Source organism: Muscardinus avellanarius (genome assembly GCF_963383645.1).
Source record: "Muscardinus avellanarius genome assembly, chromosome: 20".
Classification (NCBI taxonomy): domain Eukaryota; kingdom Metazoa; phylum Chordata; class Mammalia; order Rodentia; family Gliridae; genus Muscardinus; species Muscardinus avellanarius.
Genome location: NC_137806.1, coordinates 5713587 through 5740540, shown reverse-complemented (window position 1 = coordinate 5740540; position 26954 = coordinate 5713587).

The following is a 26954-nucleotide window of genomic DNA, read 5'->3' as shown; positions in this document are numbered from 1 at the left end:
ACTCCTAGCCCTACTTTAGTTTTTATTTGGAAACAGGGCCTCAGTAAGTTGCTGAGGGTGGCTGCGAACCTGAAATCCTGAAGCTGGGTGTGGTGGCGCACGCTTGTAATCCCAGTATTTGGGAAGTTGAGCAGGAGGAACTCAGGTTCCTGGGCAGCCTCAGATACTGTGTGAGGCCTTCCACAAGTTAGTGAGACCTGTTTCCAAATAAGAAATTAAGCCAGGCGTGGTGGCGCACGCTTGTAATCCCCGCGCTTGGGAGGCGGAGACAGGAGGATCGCTCAGGTTCAAAGCCAGCTGTGTTGGCTTAAGAGACCCTGTTTCAAATAAAAATATAAAAAATGGGCCTGGGAGTGTAGCCCGGAGGTAGAAGGGCTTCCACAAACCCCAGTACCACCAAAATAATAATAATAATAAGAAGAAATAAGAAATTAAAAATAGGGCTGGGGGTGTCGCTCAGATGTAGAATGCCCCTGGGTTCAATCTCCAGTACTGAAAAAAAAAAAACACCATGAAATTGCAAGACCTTGATATAAAAATGTGAGATATCTTAGTAATAATTTTTAATATTGAGCATACACTGAAATGATAATATTTTATTTATTAGGATAAATAAACTATTTTTAACAATTACTTTTTTACCTTTGTAACAAGGCTACTGTAAAATTCAAAATTAAATATATAACACATTTTTTTTCTTTTTCTTGTGATATGGTACTAGGACTTGAACCCAGAGGCATTCTACGTCTGAGCTACACCTGTAGCCCTATTTAAAATTCTTTGTTTTAGAAACAGGGTCTTGTAAGGTTGTTGAGAGTCTCACTAAGTTTCTGAGGCTGGCCTCAAACCTGCAATCCCCTTGTCCTAGCCTCCCCCAAGTACTGGGATTGCAGGTATGCACCACCATGCCTGGCGACAACACATTATATTGCTATTTGATAGCTCTATTCTAGATGTGTCTATGAAACTTAATCTGCTTTATTGTATTTTTTCAAATTATTCCCCCTTTTCTTTTTTCTTTACATGTACTCAAATGCCACAGAGATACAAAATATAGGCACATCTTGGTATTGGACAGAAAGAATCTAGACCCCTGGTTGGGTTCTTGTTCAATTTTTGCCACGTGTCCCCAGGCCGGTCCCTTAACATTCCTTCCTGCTTCTCCCAGGCTTAGCGAGCGTAGAGCGGAATAATGTCGGGATGGTCATTTGTCAGCTAGAAAGCAGATCTGAGGTTGCTGAACAAACGCGAGCTGATGTCTGCCGCTTTGTTCCTCATCCTCCCCAGTCAACCAACCTTTAAGCGGTAGGCAACTAGGTACCTTTAAGTGCTGCCTAGGCACCCTGTTATTGCTAGAAACCCACAGTGCATGTTTGCATTCATACGTGGACCTGCTGTGTGAAGGATGTTGAGTGGGGAGGGTGTGAAGGTTCTAGAAAGCCCCCACCCTTTCTCACACTCTCCTCTCGGGGACTTCGACCCAGCTGATGTTGCAGAGGGCAAGAAGGCAGAGCTGCTTGCCAGAGGGGGAATGCAGGAAGCGTGCAGTGTTGACAGAACCGTGTGCAGTGGGATGTGGCTGGAGAGTGAGTCGTCCCGTGAGGCCACTTGGTTCTGAATTGGAGGTGGGACAAGAAGAGGGGAGGCTGAGCCTGGGGAGGGGTGAGCAGGAAATGGAGGGACGGGCAGAGGCAACTCAGAAGCCTTTGGAGAGGCTGCATGCCCCCTCTCGTAGCCCTGATTGTAATTTAGAAAAAGTTGAAAATAAGACGAGTTGGGGCGGGCTGACCCCTTGCCACACGTGTGGGTTGAGGGCCATCATTATGGCGCTCGGTAGCTTTTGTGTTTTAATTCCAACAGTCTAATAACAGGAGTATCTGGTTCTGTCTTCCAGCTGCTGACGCAGTCTGCTCTTACATATTTCGTTCTTGTAAGAAGACGACCAGGAGTTAGGGTTTCCACGTGGGAAGGGCAGGTGTCAGGAGAGAGCATCCTGTGTGGGGAAGGGGCCTTCCCCATGCCTGATGGGTGTGCGAGAACAAGGGTGCCAGGGTCAGGCACAGAGGGGGTTATTACTCAGGCCAGGGTGTGAATGGTCTTCTGAGTACCTTGACTATGTTTGTATTTGCATTTTAGGAAAAATGGTAGGTAAGAAAATTCGGAGCCACAGAAACCGGCTAAGAGGCTAATTGGAAACTAAAGGCTTGAAATATCAAAGATGGCGACCCCGGGATGTTTGTTAAATGAATACATGCGTCCACTGGTTGAGATGCGCTAATGTCTGCACAAGGGCAGAATTTTATCAGTGTATTTATAACACTCGAAAAATCAGTAATCATTTAGAATTCTGAGGCAAGTCACGTGGTAAAGTGTATGCTTTTGATGGCTCTATTCAATCAGTATGAATTTCTAGCAATATGTACAGGATTTGATATGAATATATATCATGCATCAAGATTATTTAAAATAATACAAAAAATTAAAATAAGAGAAATAGATTATATAAAGAGAAAAGCAAAATTGTTCTTTGTGGGCAACTAGGACTTGCTTTATTATGTATTGAAGTCACATTTGAGGAGGTGGGGTGAGAAAAGTTGTAAATATGTTGGTATTCTCTGTGCACATTTCTTGTTTATATGATAATTATATAGTAGTAAATTACTATAACATAGTGATCTGTAAAAATTAAGACTTTGCTTTGACCACATTAGGATCTATTTTTCTCATATAAAATACGCCAAGTTCTGTTGAGGTGGAATTTCAAATATTGTTCTCATTTTTCACTAAAATAATATTTTCTGTTTTCATCATCATTCATTAAATTAATATTTTTCTCTGTTTCAGCTAATAGATGGTAGAGAGAGATTAAGATACGAACTTGACTATGAAAAAACATTAGTTCAAGATATGGTAAGATGATTTATATATTTTCCTAACAAATGTGAATTCAAGAATTTAATCATGAAAACTTTATACATTTTATTTGTAACTGCTTACTGTGTACTATTTATTTCACCTTTATAAACAAAATCTAAGTGCATGCATAACTATAAGCATTTTAAAATAAGTGTTTTTGAGAAAGTTTGAGGATGTGTGATAAATAAATGTACTTACTAGGTGGTAGACTTTTACATAAGAAATAATATTCCCATTCAAAACAGTGTGCAATTTTTTTTCACCTTATTATAGATGTCTATAAACAAAAACAAATACGAACGCCCAATATTTGGGGGAGATTTGCTATTTTTAGTTACAAATTGCCATAAATGACAACAATAAAAAGGAGTCCAGCTAGATATTTTGGCATTCTGTGTTAGTCTCATAAGAAAACACTGCCTTTTTATGTTCTTTTAAGAGAACTTTCCAGACGGCTGGTCTTTTATTTATCAGTTGACTCCCCACCCCCGAGCCCCCACCCCAACCCCCGCCCAGCTTCTGGTGTTATACTGGGGCTTTCAACTGATCACCACTAGTATGTCTTTGTTACAGTAAACTGACTGTGTTTATTATGATAAAAAATAAAACACAGCTTGACTTGCGTTCTAAATGTGCTTGAAAAGAATATGATACTGTTCAGAAGAGAAAAGGTTGTTCATAGGAAATCAACACCGCTCAGATATTGAAACGTTTGCTTTCTTACAGCTTGTCATACTTTGTGCCAAGTCATGGCTGTTTCCCTAACTTGGTTTTGTTACTCCAGGCACCCTGTGTTTTGGGTCCCTTGTCATAGGAATTAATGGAAACAATGCTCCTGGATCACAATAAGGCCTTCTATGAAGCCAACTTGGGAATGTGGGCGATGTGGGGGGAAGTTATGGTCAGCTATTCACAAAAACCATGTGTTCACAGATATGTGACTGTGAAGCCTTTACTTTTAAATACCTGACATATAAAAATAGTCTCCATTATTTGAGTCCACTTGGTCGATTTCTCCTACCCCATCCTCCACCCTCCTCTGCCATTCCTGCAAAGAAAAAATCCAGGCTCTGCTTCCAAAAACAAACAACTCAATGTGTGAGTGTTGTCATTAAAATGGGAGGCCTTTTCATGGGGCCGGAAGCAAATGTTAGATTGTTTGTTTGTTAGCGGCAACAGAGGAGAAATTAAACTACTCAGTCAGCAAGTGTGTGCCGATCCTAGGAGCAGACCCCCTAGACTTCGCCTCTTTTTTTCTTTCTTTTTTTATTCTAAATATTTAACCAGTGCTATTGTATCACCCACAGGGGAACCAATCACATTTTATTTTGTTTAAAAGTTTGTTGAGCCCCCAAGGTTGTTGCCAAGCAGCAAGAGCCTGCATCGCACACTCCATGACAGCCCAGGAGGCTCCAGGAGGCTGCAGGGTCATGTTTTCAGTAGAGGAATGAGCCTAAAGTCCTCCCGGACGGGGGTTTCGGTGGAATACCTACTTCCCATCCTCTCTCCCAGGGCACTGTGTTGTGCACACAGAAGAAGACTGGCTTCACTGCTAGTGGGCACCTTTGATTCATGCTGTATTACTCTTTCTCATAAAGTAGGATCTGTGGTTGCTCTGATGAGGAGGAACAGGAGTAGGTGGAGTTGACCACAGTCATTTTATAAAAATTTAAAAGCTACCCGGCATGGTGGCGCACGCTTGTTAATCCCGGTACTTGGGAGGCTGAGACAGGAGGATCGTGGTTCATGGATAGCCTCAGCTACTTAGTGAGGCCCTCCACAATTTAGTGAAACCCTGTTTCAAAATAAAGAATAAAAAATAGGGCTGGGGCTGTAGCTCAGAGGTAAAATGCCCCTGGGTTCAATTCCCAATATAGGAAATAAAAAAATTAAAAGCTATCTCATGGAAAGGTTTCTGTTTCTGGCTTGCCTATTACTGTTTCCCAGTACAGTTTTTTTTTTTTTTTTTTTCCTGGCCTATTAAGAGTCTAGTATAAAAAGTCCAAGAGGAGCAATAAAAAGGAGTGATAAATGAAGACAGGAAAGGGATACATTTGAGTGGCCCTTTTTAGGTTGGCCTCTGGGCAAGTGTACTAAATCACTTTATCTCTTCCTGCAATTATTGGCTGAGTAGCTTTCATTTCATTTACCTAGAAGTTACCAGAAGAGGGAGAGAGGATCCTCATCAGAAAAGCACGGTGACTGAACTCTTTCCCTGACCTAATTTCTATCCGCTTCACCCCAGCGCCTGTGACTTCTCAGAACAACTCAGCCCTGAGATGGGAGGAGGCGCAGGGCCGCTCTGGCTTCGTCCGGGGGCCCAGCTCGCCGCTGGTGGCCTGATCCCATGCCTGGGCTCCTGCGTCTGAGCTCTTCCAGGCATGTTTCACCTCTGCCCAGTCCCTTGGCTCCAGATGTCTCAGTGTTTGGCCATCCAGCTGGGACATGATGCTACCTGTGACTTGTGAACACCCGCACGACCTCCAAGCTCTGAGCACGGTGGCCGTAAGACCAGCGTGGTCACGTGTGATGGCATCTCTGTATGCCAGGGCAGATAGAGAAGCGAGGTCCACTGTGCATGTCCCTCTTTCACTGTGACTGAGTCCCTGCCCACCCACCAGCCAAAGGTGCTCTACACAGTCCCGACATCTGGTAGACCAGCTTGTCTTCCACTACTTACCTATAATGTCCGAGAGCCAGAGGGCAGATCTCATGAGAGAAAGTGTCCCCTGAGCAGATGCTCAAAATTCATCAGAAGGACGGACGCCCACAGACATTGCTCCAGCAACACACCCCACCTGAAGTCGGCAGACGGGCTCTCCTCTTACACTCAGGAGGTGCATACAGTTGGGTCAGTATTGCTTGGGCCAGGCTGGAGCGCCATCATTCGATGTGCACCTGGTTAGTGCCTACTCATCCTCCAGGTCAGAGGTCAGGGGCCGCCTCCTCTGGGAAGCCGGCCTTCCCCACAGCTCGCCCAGCCTGGGATGCCCGCCTCACCTCGTGCTCTGTAGAGATGGCCTGTTAACTGCCATGTTCTAGCCAGCCAGCGACCCGGAGGCAGCAGCTGAGTCTTGTTCACGGTTGTACCCCAAACCTGACGTGGTGACTGTCATAGAACAGATGGTCAAAAAGTGTTTGCTACGAGCAAATGAAGGCATGAATAACAAAAATGATTAGTTTGCAAGTGGCTTAACCCACTCAAATGCAGCAACTACGTCTAGTTTAGTAAGTTGGTAACACTGTTGAGATGTAGATGCGACATAGCTACACAGTGGGTGGAATGATTATGATGTGGTTTCTAGTTCCATTACGATGCTTCTCATACTTCTTGGTTTCGGGATTCCTTTATATTCAAACAATTTTACCCGCGTTTGGGAGGTGGAGACAGGAGGATTACGCAGGTTCGAAGCCAGCCACACTGGCTTAAGAGACCCTGTTTCCAAATAAAAATACAAAATAGGTCTGGGAGTGTAGCCTGGAGGTAGAAGGGTTTCCAGGAACCCCAGTACCACTAAAAATAAATTATTTTTATTTTATTTTATTTATTTATTTTTTGGTATTTGGAATGGAACCCAGGGGCCTTCTACCCCTGGCCTACACTCCAGACCTATTTTTATTTTTTATTTGGAAACAGAGTCCAAGTTACTGAGGCTGATCTGGAACCTGAGATCCTCTTCTCTCTGCCTCCCAGATACTGGGATTACAAGCGTCAAGCCCGGCTGCTTTGGCATTTTCTGTTATGATAAATATCACAGAGACTCTTGAAAACGCCACTGCCCACTCTTGATACCAGGAGAGTGAATAAGAGGCAATTAATATTGTAATATTGTGAAAAGAATGTAGACTTCACAAAACCTCTAAAAGTCTTGGACACTCCTGGGGTCCTTGGCCCACGTGTTGAGATCCGTTGCCCTACTTAATAAAGGCACACTCTTAACCAAGTGTGGTTAAGGTCTTTATCCTTTTATGATTTTGATATTCTTCCTTTTAATTTATTTATTCACCGATTCTTTTCCTTGACATATCACTGTTAGAATGTTTTAATACATTTCAGTGAAAGTACACCATTAAGGCCAAGGTCAGGCAGAAAATTCAAAATTTCCACTTGAAATTTCCCTTCATCTGACACAAGGTTAAGCTAAGTTCTTACTGTGGGTACTGTCTAGGGTACCTCGGATGGTTAGCAAGGGGTACAGGCATGCACACCACTACTCTGTGGTGTAGATAGGGTTTATTGATTAAAAACTTACAAGAAGAGAATTAACAGAGAGGAAACACTCCCTTGATCTTCATCTACCCCAAGAGGTGAGCCAGGGCAAGATGAACCTCAGAAACAACTGCAGGAGAAGGGCCCCGCCTCTATTCCTCCTTGTATATCTACAGGGACACTGGAGGGGGAACTGGGTCCATCAGTGCACTGTTGTGTAAGGAGCCTCCTGGCCAGGGAAATGTCTTTGTCAAAAGAGGAGCACCCAGAGTTGAGCTAGGAGAGGTGACACTCAAGTCGCCATTATCAGGAGTCCTGTGGGGCTTCCAGAAACTCCTTCAGCCCTGCTGAGTCATCTCACTGATTAACCCACAGAATGCAGATGTAGGAGATGCTGGGCCACAGGTTTATCTGTTTCTATAAGTAAGGCGCGCAATTTCCCTCCCTTCCTTAAAGAAGAGAAACTATTTACATCCGCGTTTAGTGATGCAAAGGATACCCTTAGCAGTAGACTGGCCACCTCCTCCTGGTCTGCCCAGGGCTCTTCTGGTCTTAGCATGCAAAGTCCTGCTCCTAGGGAGAGCTCTGTGCTGGGGTGGCCTGGATATTTGCCAGCTAATAGAAGCTGGAAGCTTCTATTAGCTCAGGGATTCCAAATGGACATAGGTTTATGCATCAACTCCAATGTAATTAAGATTCTGAGACAGATTTGAAACCTTATGGGAAAGAAGGCCTAGACTTTTATTTACAGTACTGGGGACTGAACCCAGGGGCATTCTACCCGCAAGCTACACCCCCAGCCCTCTTTTATTTTTTATTTGGAAACAGGGTCTTGCTAGGTTAATGATTGTTTCACTACTAGCTGATACCGTCCTTGAACTTATGACTTTCCTGTCTCAGCCTCTCTAGTATGGGGATTACAAATGTGTGCCAGTACACCTGGCTCCAAACTTTTTAATGTTAACCACAATGATATTGATTCCTGGGAGAAACTGTCAAGTGAGCTAAGGATTCAAACCAACTCCCACTTAAAAAAAAAAAAAAAACCCAGAAACATTATGGATAAAATATTAGAAAGACCTTTGTTGGTGGTCTTTTTGTGTGTGTGTGGTACTGGGGATGGAACCCAAGGACATTTTATCTCAAAATACCACCCACAGCCCTATTTTCTATTCTTTCTTTTTATTTAATTTCTTTATTTATTTAGTTGTTTTATGGTACTGGGGATGGAACCCAGAGGCATTCTACCTCTGATCTACACCCCCAGCCCTATTTTTTTATTCTGGATTTTGAAACAGGGACTCACTGAGTTGCAAAGGGCCTCACTAGGTAGCTGAGGCTGTCCTTGAACCGCGATCCTCCTGTCTCAGCCTCCCGAATGCTGGGGTTACAGGCGTGCGCCACCACGCCCAGCAGAAAGACCTTTGTAAAGCATCGGAGAGTTGACAAGGGAGGACTTCCCATGTCAAAAGTCAAACATGCAGGGGGAAGCAGAGGGCTCAGTGGAGCGTTCTAAGCTAAGTGTGCGCCGCGGGGAGCTCAGAAATCCAGAGCCGACGGAGAGCTCTCAAACTTGATATGCCGAGCACAACTCATAGGAGGGAAGATTGATAAACTGGACCATTTCGTCATGAATGGCTATTGAATTTTGTCAAATGCTTTCTTCTTTGGCTATGGAAATAATTGTATGTCTTCTATGTTATTCTGTAGTATTGAAGCACTTTTGGGTTTTGTATACTAAAGCATTTCTGCATCCCTAAGTAAAACTCTACTTTGTTGTGACTTATACATTTTATATACCACTAGGTTCAGTTTTCTAATCGTTTTTTGAGGATTTTTGAGAAAATTATTTTAAGCCATTTTTTAAATTTTATTGGTGTATTATAGTCACACATCTTAATGGGGTAAAGATGGTAGAGCTATGCACACATGCGCACTTGACTCATTTAGCCCTTCCCCAATTACGGAGCTGAATTTAGAATTACCTCAAGTTCAAACCCACAGAGACCATCGAATCCAATAACTACCCTTCGAGACTGCAAGACGTTGTTAGACATATCCTTGTAATGCTTAATGCTCTAAGTAAGAGGGGAGTTTGAAAATTCATTGTAGTTGTTGTTCAGATATCAGTGGGATTAGTAAGGCATGGGGGCACATGCTTGCAATCCCAGTACTTGGAAGTCTGAGACGAGAGGATCACGGGTTCAGACCAGCCTCAACAACTGAGTGAAGCCCTTCAAAACTCAGTGAGACCCTGTTTCAAAATAAAATAGGACTGGGGGTGTAGTTTGGAGGTAGAATACCCGCTGGGTTCAGTCCCAAGTATTATACACACAAAAAATCAAAATATCAATGTGATTAGCCGTTAGATGTATTCCTCATCATTGTTTAATTTCAAATAAAATTATTCATAATCAGAATCACTGATGTTACTCATAGATTTATAGTACAAAATATCAACATTATTGAAGCATTGAATAATAGTACTCTTTTGATACAGTGCTTTTGTGCCTGAAAATTAAAATAGACTTTAAAATTTTATTTATTTTTATTTATTTATTTATTTATTTATTTATTTATTTATTTATTTATTTATTTTGAGGGTCTGGGGGTGGAACTCAGGGGCATTTGACCTATGAGCTACACTCCCTGCCCTATTTTTTATTCTTTCTTTTGAAACTGGGTCTCACTGAGTTGCAGAGGGCCTCACTAAGTAGCTGAAGCTGGCCGGGAACTGCGATCCTCCGGTCTCAGCCTCTTGAATGCTGGGATGACAAGCGTGCGCCACCACGCCCGGCTAAAATGAATTTTTAAAGTAAAATTTCATTCATTATTTTATTGAGGCTTGACTATTAAATTATCTTAACTTGTTAAAAATATAATTTATAGCTATTATAATACTTTATCAAATTACTATATCATAAGCAAATAGCATATGCTTCTCTATAATTTCTGTTGTAGTCAAAGCTATAACTAAATGGTCAGGAATTTAAATATTTACAATTTTATCTCTGTTTCTGTTCTTTTGCGTGTGTGTGTGTGTGTGTGTGTGTGTGTGTGTGTGCCTGTGTGTGTGTGTGTTACTGGGAATTCTATCTCTGAACTACAAGCCCGATCTTTTTTCTTTTTTTTTTTTTAATTTAAAAACACTATCTCACTAAGTTTTGCAGAGCCTCACTAAGTTGCTGAGGCTGGTCTCGAACCTGTGATTCTACTGTCTCAGCATCCCGAGTACCGGGGAGTACAAGCCTATGCCACCACACCTGACCTTTTTTTTTTTTTTAATTGGTGCCTTATAGTCATACATCTTAGTGGGATACAAGACAACAGAGCCATACACCCACACATCCCTCATTTCGCCCTTCCCCAATTCCCACCCCCAACTTTCTATTCTATTCACTGACTTTAAAGCGTTTTTTTCCAGGCACAAATTTGTTTTGTTGTTGTTGTTGTTTTGGTGGTACTAGGGGTAGAACCCAGGGACTTTTCTACCTGCAGGCTATACTCCCCGACCTATTTTATACTTTATTTGAAAACAGGGCCTCACTAAGTCGCTGAGGCTGGCTTCGAACCTGTGCGATCGTCCTGTCTCGGCCTCCCAAGCGCGGGGATCACAAGCGTGCGCCACCCCGCCCACTGTTTTCTAATTCACATTCAGCCCTATAACTCACATTCCCCTCATATTCCCTCAGCGAAATGGCTTTAAATGCTCCTCTTAGGTTGCTTCGGGATGTTCTATTAGAAAATCTCTTTTCTGAGTGATAACGCTACTAACAAGAGCTCTGGGCCTTCCACCTTGCAGGTTAACAAGCAGAGGGAAGAGCTGCAGCTGAGGCGGAAGCAGGACAGCGTCCTCGTCAGGGTTCGTATCGATGGCCCTCCCCTTCTCTTCTACTCCTTTCTCTCTCCTTGGCGTCTGGGCTAAAGACTCCCTACCTGCCATCCCGAGGCTTTCTGCTCGCTGATGTCTGAGTTTGAAAGAGCGTAGCTTGACGGTGAACGGTTAGTAGACTGAGAGGCCCTGCAGGAACCACCCTCCTTCCTACCTTCTCCTCCCGGGTCTTCCTTCCTCCCTCCTTGGGGCAAACCTCAAGTTATCACCCACCCCACTCCGCAAAGACACAGCCGTTCAGGGCCTTCCAAGGACCAGCAGGCTGGGGGTAGAATTTTCTACGAATGCCGGGATCCAGGGGGCAGCGGAGGAAGGAGCCCAGCCTGCAGATCAAGCCCGGCCAGGGCAGACTTGGGGGACTGGGACAAAGAACAGGCGTGCCCCTTGGATCTGAAAACTTCAACGTGGCGATTCCAGCTCAGGGGGGCTGGAAAAGAATGGAAAACAAAACCACAAGTCTGAGGAACAACAGAAAAATTTTAAAAACTGCTTTTTTTTTTTTTTTTGTCTTTTTGGTGTGCCAGAAATCACTCAAGGGGAGAGAAACCTCTTTGTCCCCGTGGCCCTCACGGCCCATGGCTACTCCAACCAGAAGTGTGACACCTTCCAGACCACAGTCGGCTCACATCAGTACCTCAACCAGCAAAGTAAGAAAAGTTAAGACTCCAAAGAAAACCTCAAAGGAAGAGCGGTCTCGTCTTTCTCCGTTCCTCTCGGTAAGGCCTGCACACATGCCTCCTTCCTTTGGCACGTCTCCTGGGGGCCCAGCTCCCTTAGCACCCTGACAGCTGCTGCCTCACACCTGGCCCCAGCCCTAGCCAGGCACACCGGATCCTCACCTAGGCGCTACCTGCCCTTTGGGGCTTTCCTAAGAGGATGCCTGCGTTATCCCTATAACTAACCTACCACCAACCCATGTGAGCCTTAGCGCGTCTCCACTTAATTAACAACACGGAGAAGCTACGTCCCAAGCACTCTGTAGGGCAGATGATCTCTGCCTCATTGCTACAAACCTCACCAAAGATTCCCATTCGCTCACGCAGGATTCTAAGGTTGAAAACGGGATTCAATCACGGGCAGAGACAGGACGCATGAATCGTGTGGTGCTGTCCTTCTTATCCACCACCCTCCCCCAAGTTTAGACCTGTTTTCACTAGATCCAGGGGGGCACCACTGTTCCACAATAAAAGGGTTTGTGAAGGAGTAGGTCGCTGGCTGCTGGACTACTGTGTGGCTGGTACCCAGCACCACCCTTTGCAATGGCCCGTGGAGCCCACTCCTCTGTTCTTAGCCGTGGGAGTAGCTGGGTGTGTCCTAGCGGATGCCCTGTGGGCACTGTGAATTGTGTAAGGCATCAAAGCTCCTCTTCCCCTGCTGACTCAAAAGAAGACTCCAGCTGGGCTGTGGTGGCACACGCTTGTCATGCTTGTACTCCCAGTACACAAATCTGGCTCTCTGATGAGTTGTAGTGGGGGATTTACCGGACGGCCAGAGGAAAGGCCGCTTACCGGTTTGGTGGTGAGAGCGGGCCTTGGGGTCCTCCTGTGCCAGCATCGACATCTATCATGCCTCTTCCAGGCCCTTTCTTTCTCTTCCAGGGCAGTATGCTCTGCAACGGGGATTTTGAGCATTTGTGGTCTAAAGGTTATTGCTGGGATGAGCTGGCTTCTGGACATGGCTTCTGTGCATTTCCAATCTTGGGTCCCTGAGTGGATTTGGAGGCTTTTCCTAAAAAACCACTTAAGCACTTTGGGTTTTTTTTGTTTGTTTGTTTTTGGGGTTTTTTTCTTTTGCGGTACCAGGAATGGAACCCAGGGACATTCTACCTCCAAGCTACACCTCCAGCCCTATTTTTTATTTTTTATCTTGAAACAGGGTCTCACTGAGTTACAAAGGTCCTCACTAAGTAGCTGAGGCTGTGCTTGAACCGCAACCCTCCTGTCTCAGCCTCCCAAATGCCAGGATTACAAGCTTGCGCCACCATGCCCAGTTTAGCACTTTCTTTTAAGGTCTTTATGTCTGGGCTTATCCTGGCCCTAGCCAGTATCCAGGGGGCGCCATTCCAAGTCTTGTGGCAAAGCAGAGTGTTGTCCCAGAAACCTGGGTCAGCAGCCAGAACTCACGTGTCCTGTGTCAGGGGTGTGTGGTCTGAGGCTCTGCCATGATGGCTGGAAGCCTCAAAGCCGGGTCAGCCTCAGGGGCAGAGCAGCTGAGCCTCCAGACCGCAGGTCCCAGCGGTGGGGGGTAGCCGCAAGCTGCAGCAGGAGGAGCCCTGTCCCCAAGGCAACCCCAAGGCAGAATCCCAGAACTCCAGCCCAGACAGGCCGGTGTCTTCCATCTACAGCTAGATACTGGGCGGTCACAGTCGCAGCCAGGAGGGGCCTGACTCGGGAGGTAGATTCTGACAGGCCCTTTCTCCTGAGTCTAACCATTGCTACCTGGATCTCTCCAGAGCTTCACAGTACATTTTATCAGCTGCAGAGACCCCAAAGTTAATGTGTAACAGTAAGTCAGAATTGGCCCTGGGAGGAGGAAGATGCTCTAAGCTGGCACGTACCTCTTTATATTAGTCGATTCAATTTTAAAGTGAAATATATTTTTAGATCATTATTACAAGTACCATATACACGCTCGCTGTTAACCAGAATTATTATAAGTGTTCTATTACCCGCCTCTGTGGTTTATTCAGTGGAGATTAACTCCAGAAATAAAGACTAGTTATAATTTCCCCCACTTCTGGTTTTAAATATTTAACTCCATCAAAAGAGCTGAACCTCCTAAAAATGATCTTTAAAGGGGTTTATAATATTTACAATGTGTAAATGACCAAACGGAAAGCTCGCTGCTGGAACTTTTGACATCAGTCATTGAACTTATCCAATTAATCATACTTATTTTCTGAAATCTGTGTCATTCGGTGGGAACGGTGCACATGCTGCCCACAGCGGAGCGCGCGGTGATAAACGGGGTGTTTGGCCAGTCTGAAAAACGTGATACGAACGTTGCGCCGTCGGATTTGTGTATATCAAAGATCTCACAACACGAAATCTGCTGTTTGTACAGTGCACTCGTGTAAAGTTTATTTTTTGATTATCTGTAAAACATTTCAAACACAAAGGTTTCACATATCAAGGTTAAATTGGAGTCCCAGGTTTTCCTCCCCCTCCCAACCGTACCCCAAGTAATTAGTTAATTAAGGGTGAACCCACTGATGCTTCGCTGGAAGACTCTGGGCTTCCGCGGGGTAACCTGGTCTATGCCTGGAACATATGGCATGTGCTGAGACCTGCAGAACACTGCGTCTGCGTGGGAAGTGGGGCAAGGGACAAAGCCAATTATGTTTTCATTCCAAGAATTCTCGCTACGAAGCAGTTTGTACAGACAAAAGATTTCAATAACGCTCGAGTAGAACATTTTTTTTAACATCCAAGAAATGTTAGAAAAAACATTTTTGCAGTAGTTTTGCCATTTTGACCGTAGCCACTCTGCAAGCTCGTAATTTTTGTTTTCAATACTTTGCTCGGTGCACTGTAGGTTCACATCACAATGATGGCGACGTGCTCACGGCGCCGGGGGAACTCCCCCGGTCCCCTCCCCGCTCCCCCTGCCTATACGTGATATTGAGACTGGCTAGTAATCTTTTAAAATTATTATTACAGGATATGAAACTGTTATTCTAGGCTAGGCAGATAAAGGGAAAAGATCTTTCTGAAATTTACTATTCCTTTCCATACGGTCCTTTATTGGGTTCAATTGCACGAGAAATTTAAAACGAACTGTATTGCAGAGGAGAAAGCTGTGTTCATTGCTCCGTGACTCCATTCTTTTCTCCGCTGGCCTGCGTGGTGAGTGGAACTGTGACGGATTCTTCAGCGCGATGAGAGAAGGCCAGAGCTTTGCCCGTCCTTGGTCCAGCAACACCGAGCAACGGGTAGTACCGAGAGAGGACGGTGCTGAACTCGCTGGGCTTCAGAGGTTGTCAAAGGGCATCACTGTATCTTGAGAGAGTGCACTGACACAAAAGAATTTTCCTGTCATACTAGATTTTTGTTTCACTAATATGAATAACTTTAAAACAGAGATAATTGAGAATATAGTACAATTACTTCTTTTATTTTTTACTGTGTGTGTGTGTGTGTGTGTGTGTGTGTGTGTGTTGTGCGCGCGCGCGTGCGCGCGTAGTACTGGGAATTGAATCCAAGGATATTCTACCTCCTAGTTACACACCCAGCCCTATTTTATTTTTATTTTGAAACAGAGCCTTGCTAGGCTGATGAGATTCTCATTCCTTGCTGAAGCTGGCCTTGAACCTGTGATCCTCCTGTTTCAGCCTCCCAAGTATTGGGATTACAGGTGTGCGCCATGCCCAGCCCTTCTTTTATTTTTTAAATGAAACTTTTCATTTGCCATTAAAATGAATTAATCTTCAGATTCAGGTTGCAGAGACCAAAATTAAGAAGCTGAGATCAGTCGAATTTAACATTTAAGCTGAGCACAGGCGCAAGCTTCTAATCCCGGTACTTGGAGCCGGACGTGGTGCGACATGCTTGTAATCCCAACATTGGCGCACGCTTGTAAGCCCAGCATTCGGGAGGCTGAGACCAGAGGATCGCGGTTCGCCAACAGCCTCAGCTACTCAGTGAGGCCCTCTGCAACTCAGTGAGACCCTGTTTCCAAATAAAGAATTAAAAAAATAGGGCAGAGGGTGTAGCTTGGAGGTCAAATGGCCCTGGGTTCCATCCCCAGACCCACACAAAATAATAATAATAATAATAATAATAATAATAATCCCAGTACTTGGGAGGCTGAGATGGGAGAATAGCAGGTTTGCAGCCAGCCTTGATAATTTAGCAAGACTCTCTATAACTTACTGAGACTATATCAAAATAAAAAAATAAAATAAGTCTGGGGCTATAGCTCAGAGATAGAATGCGTCTTTGTTACATTCCCATTACCACAAAAAAGAAAAAAAAATTTTTTTCAACCGAAAGGTAGCTTTTATCTCCTACATTTATTTTATTCTAGGTAATTTTATTCTAGGTAATTTGATGGTGAATTAAATAAATGCCTTAGGTATATTTGGAATGAAAATAATACTTAATATTTCTTGTGCAAACAAAAATATTGTTAAAAATCACTCAAGGGGCTTTACGTCTTTTATTTATTTTGTCGAGAAACAATTGTCATATTTGTGAAGTTCACAAAATATGGGTATAATTAAGGACAGAAGGTTTGGTGGTGGAAGTCAGGAACACACAAGGTTGAGATGCAGATAATTTCCTGGCCTTCCCAGGCACGCTGGTGGTGGAGCTGATGCCTCACCCAGCCACAGGCGAGACGGGCTGCAGCGCACAGCACCACAGACGCCATTCTGTCCCACTGCAGGTGTCACTGTTCCACCTCCCTGGGCTTGGGCTGCGGGGTCTCTCCAGCCCCCCTGGGAGCCTAGGCGGGTTCCGGCACTGCCTAGAAGGCTGAGCATTTTCCACATCACTCGTCCTGCGTGAGCTGCCGCGCGGTGCCCACGCTGGCTTAGCACTGCGAGGACAGGGTGCTTGCAGGGCCAGCCGCGGCCATGTGCTCTACGCTGGCAGTGGGCACTGGCCACCCCTTAGGGCCCAGCTGTACCCACTTGGAAGTTTCTGCAGTCCTGTCTCTGCCTTACCTTGCCTGGCCAGGCTCGTCTTTCTCCAGCAGCCCTGAGGATGGCTCTTAAACATTTCTTTAATACCCCTTTTGTCTTCTTTTTCTCAACATAATCTTTGCTTGCTTGTCAAGAATATTGAACTTATTACAGGTATTCGTTTTCTCCTCCTCCTCTTCTTCTTCTTCTTCTTCTTCTTCTTCTTCTTCTTCTTTCTTTTTGCGAGTCTGGGGATGGAACTCAGTGGCATTCAGCCTCTGAGCTACACCCCCTGCCCTATTTTTTATTCTTTATTTTTAAGCAGGGTCTCACTGAGTTGCAGAGGGCCTCACTAAGTAGCTGAGGCTGTCCGCGAACCGCGATCCTCCGGTCTCAGCCTCCCGAATGCTGGGATCACAAGCGTGCGTCACCACGCCCACGCCCGTTTTCTCTTGTTCATCCATCTGTCACACACGACTTCCACTGTGCATAGCTGCGCAACCTCCGATAACCAGTAATATCTCATTGTATGAATTTAATGCTTGACCATGCCAAAGAGTTCTTAAGCTTTTCAGCCTAGGCAGCTTAATTAGGAACAAAGGCATACTTTTATTTATGCTACTAAAACCCTTAAAAATAGCTGGAGGAGCTACTTTACCACTCTCCGTCCTGGGATCGTCTCTCTGTTAAGAATATGTACGCTCTGCAGTCTTGGAGTCTTGGATTAGCGGGAGCCCACAGTGCTCAGGACGCTGGCTGAGGTCAACTCCTCTTTCTACTCTCAGACTGGAACAGGAAATGGAGTTGAGTCATCTACAACACGCTGGAGTGTTCAGACCCCAGTTGGTCCAGTGGCTGAGTGTGTACGGTGAGCACTTACAGTCACTCATGTACCAGTGTAGAGGGCCACAAGCCTGAATCAGTGTAATTCTGGTGGTCTGTTTCTCCAGTGGAGAATATACAAGTGGATTCCAATCAGGATACATGGCACTGCTGTCTGGTTTGCAATTAAGTAAAGCGTAAGCATATTTCAGAGGTAATTTTTAAAATCAAAATTATGAAGATGCTGGGCGTGGTGGCGCACGCTTGTCATCCCAGCATTCGGGAGGCTGAGACCGGAGGATCGCGGTTCGCGGACGGCCTCAGCTACTTAGTGAGGCCCTCTGCAACTCAGTGAGACCCGGTTTCAAAAGAAAGAATAAAAAATAGGGCAGGGGGCGTAACTCGGAGGTCAAATGCCCCTGGGTTCCACCCCCAGACCCGCAAAAATAATTAAAAATAAATAAATAAAATTATGAAGATGTCAATGTAGAGATTTAGATTGTCGTGAAACCATTGGAAAAGGTAGGAAAGCAAACATTTTTAAATCAACAGAGAAAGATTTCAGAGCGAAGCACACAAGCAGCTGGTGATAAGAAGCCAACAAAGAGCCACCGCGATTTGTCGAAATCCCTGGAAATACCCCACCCATTAGCTCAGTCTTCAGCAGGAAGAGAACGTTTCCCAGGAGTGCTCTAGAAAGCTGCTATAAAATATATCTATCCAAGCATCTTGCTCCAAATACTTTCGGGTAATCTTTTCCAGTGTTTCCGTTTGAGGTTTACAGTTCTAGCCTTCAAAAAAAAATTTTTTTTCGGTTTAGGATACTTTCATGTAACAAAAATTGATGTCTTTTTCTCACTGGGGTTCATATTTGATGCTTTCGTTTATGCTATTTCTGGAACTCTAATTTCTTTGAATAGATCCAAGTTTCTGCACGGCGTAGTCTTCCTTTTCAACTGCTAGCAACGAATTCTTTTTGTTTTGGTTAAAAAGTAATCTGTATTTTGCCTTCATTTTGATACCTGTTTTCCTGAGCATGGAAGTCTACATTGGCCATTTTATTTTTTTTTTAATTTTGATGGCTTAAGTACGTTAATATTTTGACTCCATTGTTTTTGGCTTACATAGTTTCTGATGAGAAGCATACTGTAAGTTTAGTTTCTTTGTCTTTAATGTGTCTTTATATTGCAATAACTTCAAGAGTTTATCTTTGCTTTTTTTTTTTTTTTTTTTTTTTTTGGTAGTACTGGGAATGGAACCCAGAGGCTTTCTACTTCCAGGCCATACTCCCAGACCTATTTTTTATATTTTACTTGGAAACAGGGTCTCACTAAGTTGCTGAGAGCCTCACTAAGTAATCAAGGCTGGCTTCGAACCTGTGAGATCATCTTGTTTCAGCCTCCCAAGCGCAGGGATTAAAAGTGTGCACCACCATGCCCAGCTTATCTTTACTTTTTTTTTTTTTTTTTGGTGGTACTGGGGTTCCTGGAAGCCCTTCTTCCTCTGGGCTACACTCGCAGACCTATTTTATATATTTTTTTAATTGGAAACAGGGTCTCCTAAGCCAGCAAGGCTGGCTCTGAACCAGCACGATCCTCCTGTCTCCGCCTCCCAAGCACGGGGATTACAAGGGTGCGCCACCACGCCCGGCGTTTATCTTTACTTTTTAACAGTTAGTTTCTAACATGTATTGGGGTGTTTGTTGTTCAGCTTTCTCTCCACCTCTTTATTTCGTATTTCTGTTTAGCCTGAGTCAGTTTCTTGAATTTGTAGTTTATGAATTTCATTACCTCATGACCACCACCTTCAATTATGCCTTTGCTTTCAAATGCAGTCCGGTGTCAGTTAATGACGACGATATGTTCTGAGAAGTGCCTTGCTAGGTGATTGTGCTGTGGTGTGAACACCACAAAGTATCCTTACACAAAGTTGATGGGCTAGGCCTCCTTACGCCTAGTATCTACTGTGATATACGCCACCCATCATTGACCAAAAAGTTATGTGCTCATGTCTTTGTAAGATGAGTGGATACTGTTTCAGAACTTTTTTATGCGCTTCTCATTAACTTTGAACTGAACTTTTTTCGTTGTTTCAGTTTGATAAATTTCTCTTGATCTTTCTTCAAGTTCAGTGGTTGTTTTCCTTGTAGCGATGAACAATCCTATCTAATAAATTCTTTCATCTCCATCTCTATTAATGGCTTTCTTTTATTCCTAGTTTTCCATGAGGCTCTCTCTAACACTTTCTACCTTTCTGCTGAAATTCAGGCTACTTGAGTATGACCTCAGTGTTCTGGTGAATCAAACAAAAGTCGTGATTTGGTAGTTAACCCTGGATTTTTCTTCTTGTTAGTGCTGGTGTGGTGTTTTTTTTTTTTTTTATGTCTAAGCGGGAGCCAGACGTCTAAATTCTTTTCATTAAACAAATATATACTTGCCATAAAAAATTTGCTCAGTAAAGAAATGTCAAAAGAAGAAAGTTCAAAGGAAATCACAGCACCCAAAGATGATCACTGAGAACTTCTTGTGACCATCTTTGTAGACAAGTCTTTGGCACGGCACAGTCAGCCAGATGTTGGGGACATTGTTCCATGCCACAGAATATGTGTATAATCAATTATGTGCACTACTTCACTCCAAAGGAATACTCTGACTTACCCACCTAACCCCTATCAGAGTGCCTTCCTGAGATAGTGTCTCCATTCCTTTGCCATGATAAACAATGCCCTTGTCACCTTTAGTAGACACATGGTCATCACGGGAGTGTCCTATGATAAACATGTTTAGATTATATAGTTTGACAGATGTGTACGCTACTGTTACCTGTCTGACAGCAGCAGGTCTAGGGTGATCTGGAGTCAACCAGGAAACTGAGGACTCACAGTATTTTGTGGTCCTCTGGGCCTTCGAGAAGACATGATATTTGAGGTACACACACAGCCCGGTCAGCCTGGATTCGATAAGGTTTCACATTTGCCAACATACAGTGACGCCCAGGGATCACAAGAAATGAAGAAAGTCTCGTCTTATTCTTGGAAGATTTTCCCTGGTTTAACAACTTTGTTGGACAATGCACGAGTGATCTATGCACTTAACCGTTTTGTTCTGATCTTTGGCCTCCGTGATGAGAGCACTCCACTGCATACAGCCTTGTCTCTTACTCCCAATGTTTCTAACTCTTCGGTATCTTCTCCTCAGAGTCAGTACAGGAGGCTGCTTTGCCTCTTTACACGTGCTTCTAACTCCTCCTCCTTCTCCTGACCAAGCCACTACTACTACTAGTGGTCAAAAGTAGGTGTTTCCTTGGAAGAAAAAAAAATGTTAATAATATAAGTCAAAATTAGTGTTTGGGGAGAGAAAAATCATCTTTCTTCAAGGTGGATTAAAATTGTTTTGTTTTCTTTTTGTTCTTGTTTTGTTTTTGTGATGGTGAGAATTGAACTGGGGTGTTCTACCTCCGAGCCATCCTTATTTTAATTTTTATTTTGAAAAAGGATCTTGCTAAGTTGCTGAGGCTGGCCTTGAACCTGCAATCCTCTTGTCTCAGCCTTCCAAGAACCGGGATCATAAGCATGAGTCACTGCCGCCAGAGGCCGGAAAGATTGTTTTGACAGTAATATATTTCATGGTTTAAAGAAAAAAGAGATCAAAATACCTTTCATTAAGTGTAGAATGAATGGCTAAACTTTTACAAGAAGAATGTTTATGTAAATTAAGAGAAATAGAAGAATGCAGTGACTGTTGAGAGAGAGAGAAAAAGAGAACAAGAATGTGAGGATATGGCAAGAAATATGGTGAATCTTACGCCAGTTAATAAACATAAATTTTTTTATATTAATAAACCTGAGCTGTTGATGCAAAATTCAGAGGATAATTATTTTTTAAAGGGTTTCTTTTTTTTGTGTGTGTCTCTTTGGATTGGGGATCGAACCCACGGCCGTGCACTTGCCAGGCAAGCACTTTGCCACTGAGCTATACCAGCCCAAAGATTATTATTTTAAAAAAATTATCATAAATGCTAACAAATTAAAAAGTATAACTTCTGAAATATGTAAATCTTATTTCTAATCCTGTTATTATATTGGTTATAGATCTATATGAATCCCAAAGAAAATGACAAATACTTGTAACCGATTTCCTAGAATCACAGATTTGATGTTATCTTTCTGATTACTTGGCTCGTCTTGCCCTCCTTAGGAAGCTGAGCGCTTTCCTATCCGTGGTGCCACTCATTTCCCCCTCTGATCCACTGGCTAGCAGTCCAGTGTTTGCACGGCCCATGAAGTGGCTACATAAAGATCAGCATGGTAATCTAGAGAAACCGGAATGCCAGCAGCTGGTAAAATAAAACGGCAGTTTCACGGGGACAGAGCCAGGATTCAGTGTATCATGCTGGAGCGGAGGTGAAAGGTCAACTCAAACCAGAGCACGAACACCCCAGGCACCACGCGGCGCTCCCGGCCTGTGCTCTCGCCTTTCCTTAATGAAAAGAGAGCTATCTTCGTTACCATCATACGACTGTCATTTGGAGACACTGAATAATTATTTGCTTTACAGCAGATAGGCTTTAGTGCAGTCTTATCTGTAGTTACTCCATAGTTGATCATTACATGAGGGTCAGGAAAAAGGAGTTTAAAATCAAACCTGATTTTTATTATACTGATTTTAAAGACAGAATTTTTCTTCTTCTTTTTTTTTTTTTTTTTTTTTTTTGTGGGTCTGCGGATGGAACCCAGGGGCATTTGACCTCCAAGCTACACCCCCAGCCGTATTTTTTTTATTCTTTATTATGAAACAAGGTCTCACTAAGTTGCGGAGGGCTTCACTAAGTAGCTGAGGCTGCCCAAAAACCACAATCCTGTGGTCTCAGCCTTTCGAATGCTGGGATTACAAGTGTGCACCACCACACCCGGCTAACACAGAATTTTTATTATTTATTTATTTTGGGTCTGGGGATGGAACCCAGGGGCATTCGACCTCTGAGCTACAGCCCCTGCCCCTATTCTTTATTCTTTATTTTGAAACAGGGTCTCACTGAGTTGCAGAGGGCCTCACTAAGTAGCTGAGGCTGTCCGCGAACCATGATCCTCCGGTCTCAGCCTCCTGAATGCTGGGATTACAGGCGTGCGCCACCACGCCCAGGTAAGACAGAATTTTTAAAAAGAAACTTTTAATTACTGATGGGACTTTGGACATAGGGAATGAAGTAAGATGCGATTGTCTTTCTGCATAGAAACTTATTTTTATTTAACCAACTTGTTTTCCTAATTTTCTGGGAATCAATGTTTTATTGGTGCATTATGTTTTTGCATAATAACGGGATTTGTTTGTTGTGACACATTCATCCATGCACAAACATATTTGCTCAGTTTCACTACCAATGCCTCCTCTTTCTCTTCCCCTCTCCCTCCTCTAGTTCCCTTCTAATCTACTATTCCCCCTTCTATTTTTATTTAATGTATTTTTGTATGTATGTATGTATGTATGTATGTATGTATGTATGTATTTGGTATTGGAAATTGAACCTAGAGACATTTTACCTCTGAGATATACTACTCCAGCCTTTTGTTTTTTCTTTTGTTTTTTTTTAAAGAAGTTTATTAGAAAGATAGAAATACAGCCCCATGCCAAAATGGCATTGGGGGGGGTGACTCGAAATGAATACACCCTTGTTTTTTACTTTGAAACAGAATCTCCCTAAGTTTCTGAGGGTCTCACTAAATTGCTGAAGCTGGCCTTAAATCTACAATCAATCCTCCGTTCTCAGCCTCCCAAGTACTGGAATTACAGGAGTGCACCACTGTGTCTGGTTCTCCTTTTTATTTTCTGTGTGTGTGTGTGTGTGTGTGTGTGTGTGTGTGTGTGTGTATCTTTGGTGACTGAACCCCCGGGGCATCTACCTCTGAGCTACACCCCCAGCCCTATTTAATTAATTAATTAATTTATTTATTTATTATGTATTTATTTTGAAATGGGATCTCACTTAGTTGCTGAGAGCCTCACTAAGTAGCTGAGGCTGGCTGTGAACCTGTGATCCTCCTGTCTCAGCCTCCCAAGTCCTAGCGTCACAGGTGTGCGCCACCACGCCGGCTTCCCATCTACTTGTATGAAGTCCCTAGTTTTTAAGTGCTTTTCTCTCCAGCCTTCACATATAAAACATCCAAACCCTGACTCTCTGAATCGGGCTTATCTTGCTCAGCAGATGCCGCCCAGCTCCACCCTTATCCTTCAGGTAACCCAACTGTTTAGTTTGGATCAAGAGTCTTCTTTTGGCCCCTGGTAAATGCCTCCTAAGGCCTGGGGCTCTTGCTCCGACGCGCTCCCTGGCCCACTGCCAGCCAAGTGACAGTGAGTTTACTCTGCTCCCTGTGCCCTGGGCAGGGAAGTGGTTCATGTGACCTGTGCCCTTAGAAACAAACAGCAGAAGGATCCCCGAAAAGTACCTGCTTCTCACTTTGATGACCCCCACTTTTTGGGGGGCCAATGAAAGCTAGTGATAAAGACTTTTCTGTCGCTTTGTTGAATGTTGGTGGTGTCCCTTAGACTTTCTTTGGGGCTGGGTCTCCCCCACATGGTCCTTGGGGAGACTGAGTCACAGCACTGTTGGTGGTAGGAGATAGTGTCTTCTAGCAAGTATAATGCCCTTTGTAGACAACTGAAGGGATAGTTACTTGGGTAGGTTTAGAATCACCAAAGGCACCTGCAAGATTGTGGGTACCAACAGAGTGGGGGTTCCAGGCTGAAAACTAAGCTGGAAGCAATGGTCAGGGTTCAGGTTGAGGACTGAGTCCTTCCCGAGGATTCGCGTGTCAGCCCCGGACAAATCAAATCGGCCCTCCATGACCAGGGTGGCCTTTTATCTCTGACTCAGCTTTTGTCTAACTATAAAGTTCCTAAGTGGCCTTATCCAACTTTTCGACTCAACTCATAGATTGATGTTTCTCAAGTCCTATCTTTAGTATCAACTCCTCTTAAATTTTAGGTCCTTATCCCAGTTGCTTATTATATATCTTCATCTAGCCGGGTATGACAGAAGATGCTTATAATCCCAGGATCACGGTACAGGAGGATTGCAGGTCTGAGACCAATCTCAGCAACCTAATTCAAAGTAAAAAATAAGTCAGGCGTGGGGGTGCACGCTGGTAATCCCAGTACTTGGGAGGCTGAGACAGGAAGATCCGGGTTTGCAGCCAGCCTCAGCTACTTAGGCCCTCTGCAATTTAGTGAGACCTTGTTTCAAAATAATAAGCCGGGCATGGTGGCTCACGCCACCATGTAATCCCAGCATTCGGGAGGCTGAGACCAGAGGATCACGGTTCGCGGACAGCCTCAGCTATTTAATGAGGCCCTCCACAACTTAGTGAGACCCTGTTTCAAAATAAAGAATAAAAAATAGGGCAGGGGGGTGTAGCTCAGAGGTCAAATGCCTCTGGGTTCCATCCCCAGACCTGCAAAATAATAATAATAATAATAATAATAATAATAATAAAAATTAGGGCTGGGGTATAGCTCAGAGGCAGAACACCCTGGGTTTAATCCCAAACACCACTACACAAACACAGACACACACACTGAAAGAGAAAAGGGCTGGGAGTGTAGCTCGGAGGCAGAATGCCCTGGGTTCGGAGATCTATTCACAAAGAAGTAAATAAGTCAGTCTATGAAGATAAATAATATTCTGTATGAAGTGCCCAGGGCATAATGGGCATCTGATCAATTGTAGCTCTTATGGCTGTTATTACTTTTTTGTTATTTCTACATGTTACAGTGGATGCCGCTGGCTTCTTTCTGCCTGCCCTTTATATCTCTTCATCTCTATGGAAAGGCGCCGCAGACTCACTGTGCCGGTCATCTCTTCCTCACTGCAACCCAAACTTGGCAAGAATAAGCTAGAGAAGGAAAGATTTATTTTGGCTCATGGTTTTGGAGGTTCAGTCCTGGCCATCTAGCTCCAGGGCAGAAACATCATGGTGGAAGAGGCTGGCAGAGGAAAGCTGTTCAGGTCCTGGCAGCTGTAAGCAGAGAGAGACAGACAGACAGACAGCCTTCCAGAACATGCTGCAGTGACTGACACCCTTCAACTAGGACCCCCCTCACAGCGTCAGTGGATTAATCCATTAAGAGATGAGAGAGCTGGGTGTGGTGGCCACGCTGGTAATCCTAGTACTTGGGCGGCTGAGACTGGAGGATCACGGTTCGAGGACAGCCTCAGCTACTTAGTGAGGCCTTTTGTCACTCAGTGAGACCCTGTTTCAAAATAAAGAATAAGGGTGAGGCCGGTCTCAGGGCCAGCAAAGCCGGGATTGGAGCCAGCTGAGGCAAGGCCGGGGCAGGGGCCTTCGAGGCCAGGATCTGAGCCTGCCAAGGGGTGAGGCCGGTGCCGGGGCCAGCAAAGCTGGGACTGGGACCTGCCGTGAGGCAAGGCTGGTGCTGAGGCCTCCGAGGCCCTGCCGAGGGGTTAGTCCAGTGCCAGGGCCAGCAAGGCTGGGACCAGGGCCTGCCGTCAGACATGGCTGGTGATGGGGCCTCTGAGGCCGGGACTGGAGCCTGCTGAGGGATGAGGCCGGTGCCAGGACCAGCCTGGCCAGGATTGGGACCCGCTGGGAGGCAAGGCCGGAGCTGAGGCCTTCAAAGCCTGGATCGGAGCCTGCCGAGGGGTGAGGCTGTAGACTGGGCCAGCGTGATGGGATTGAAGCCTGCCGTGAGGCAAGGCCGGTGTTGCAGCCTCCAAGGCCAGGAACGGAGCCAGCCGAGGGGTGAGGCTGACCCCAGGGCCAGGGAGTCCGGGATTGGAGCCTGCTGTGAGGCAAGGCCGATGCTGGGGCCTCTGAAGAAGGGATCAGAGCCTCCCAAGGGGTGAGGCCAGAACCAGGGTCAGCGGGGCAGGGATCGGGGCCTGCCATGAGGCAAGGCCATTGCTGGAGCCAGCGAGGCCGGCATCAGAGTCTGCTAGGGGGCAAGGCTGGTGGCGGGGCCTTCAGGAGTGGGAATGGAACTTGCAATATGGCATACACAGAGAAACATCACAGAAAATAGAAATCAGATGCTTTCCCTATATGCAAAAACAGGAAGAAATGGGTAATGGGAGGAGTGCTAAGGGAAAAGGCGCCATGGAAGAGCAATCAAGGTGACCAATCAGAGGGGATGGGATGGGGGAAGACGGAATCTCTAAAACACATGATGTACGTAAACAAATATATCAAAGTTAATCACCAAATCAAGCTTGGGATCGAGGGAGGGGGAGGGAATGGGACGGGGACAGGATAAGGGCTAATTGGATGATATATGCTTGTATACCCTCAGTCTTGTATTACAATGTGATTCCTGACTACAGTGCACCAATAAAATCATATTAAAAATAATAATAAATAATAGGGCTGCGGGTGTCGCTCAGAGGTAGAATGTCCTTGGGTTCCCTCTAAGAGACCTTAGGTTCCAATCATTGGCCAGAAGCTTCGGCTCTGAACCTTGCTGTATTGGGGACCAGGCTTT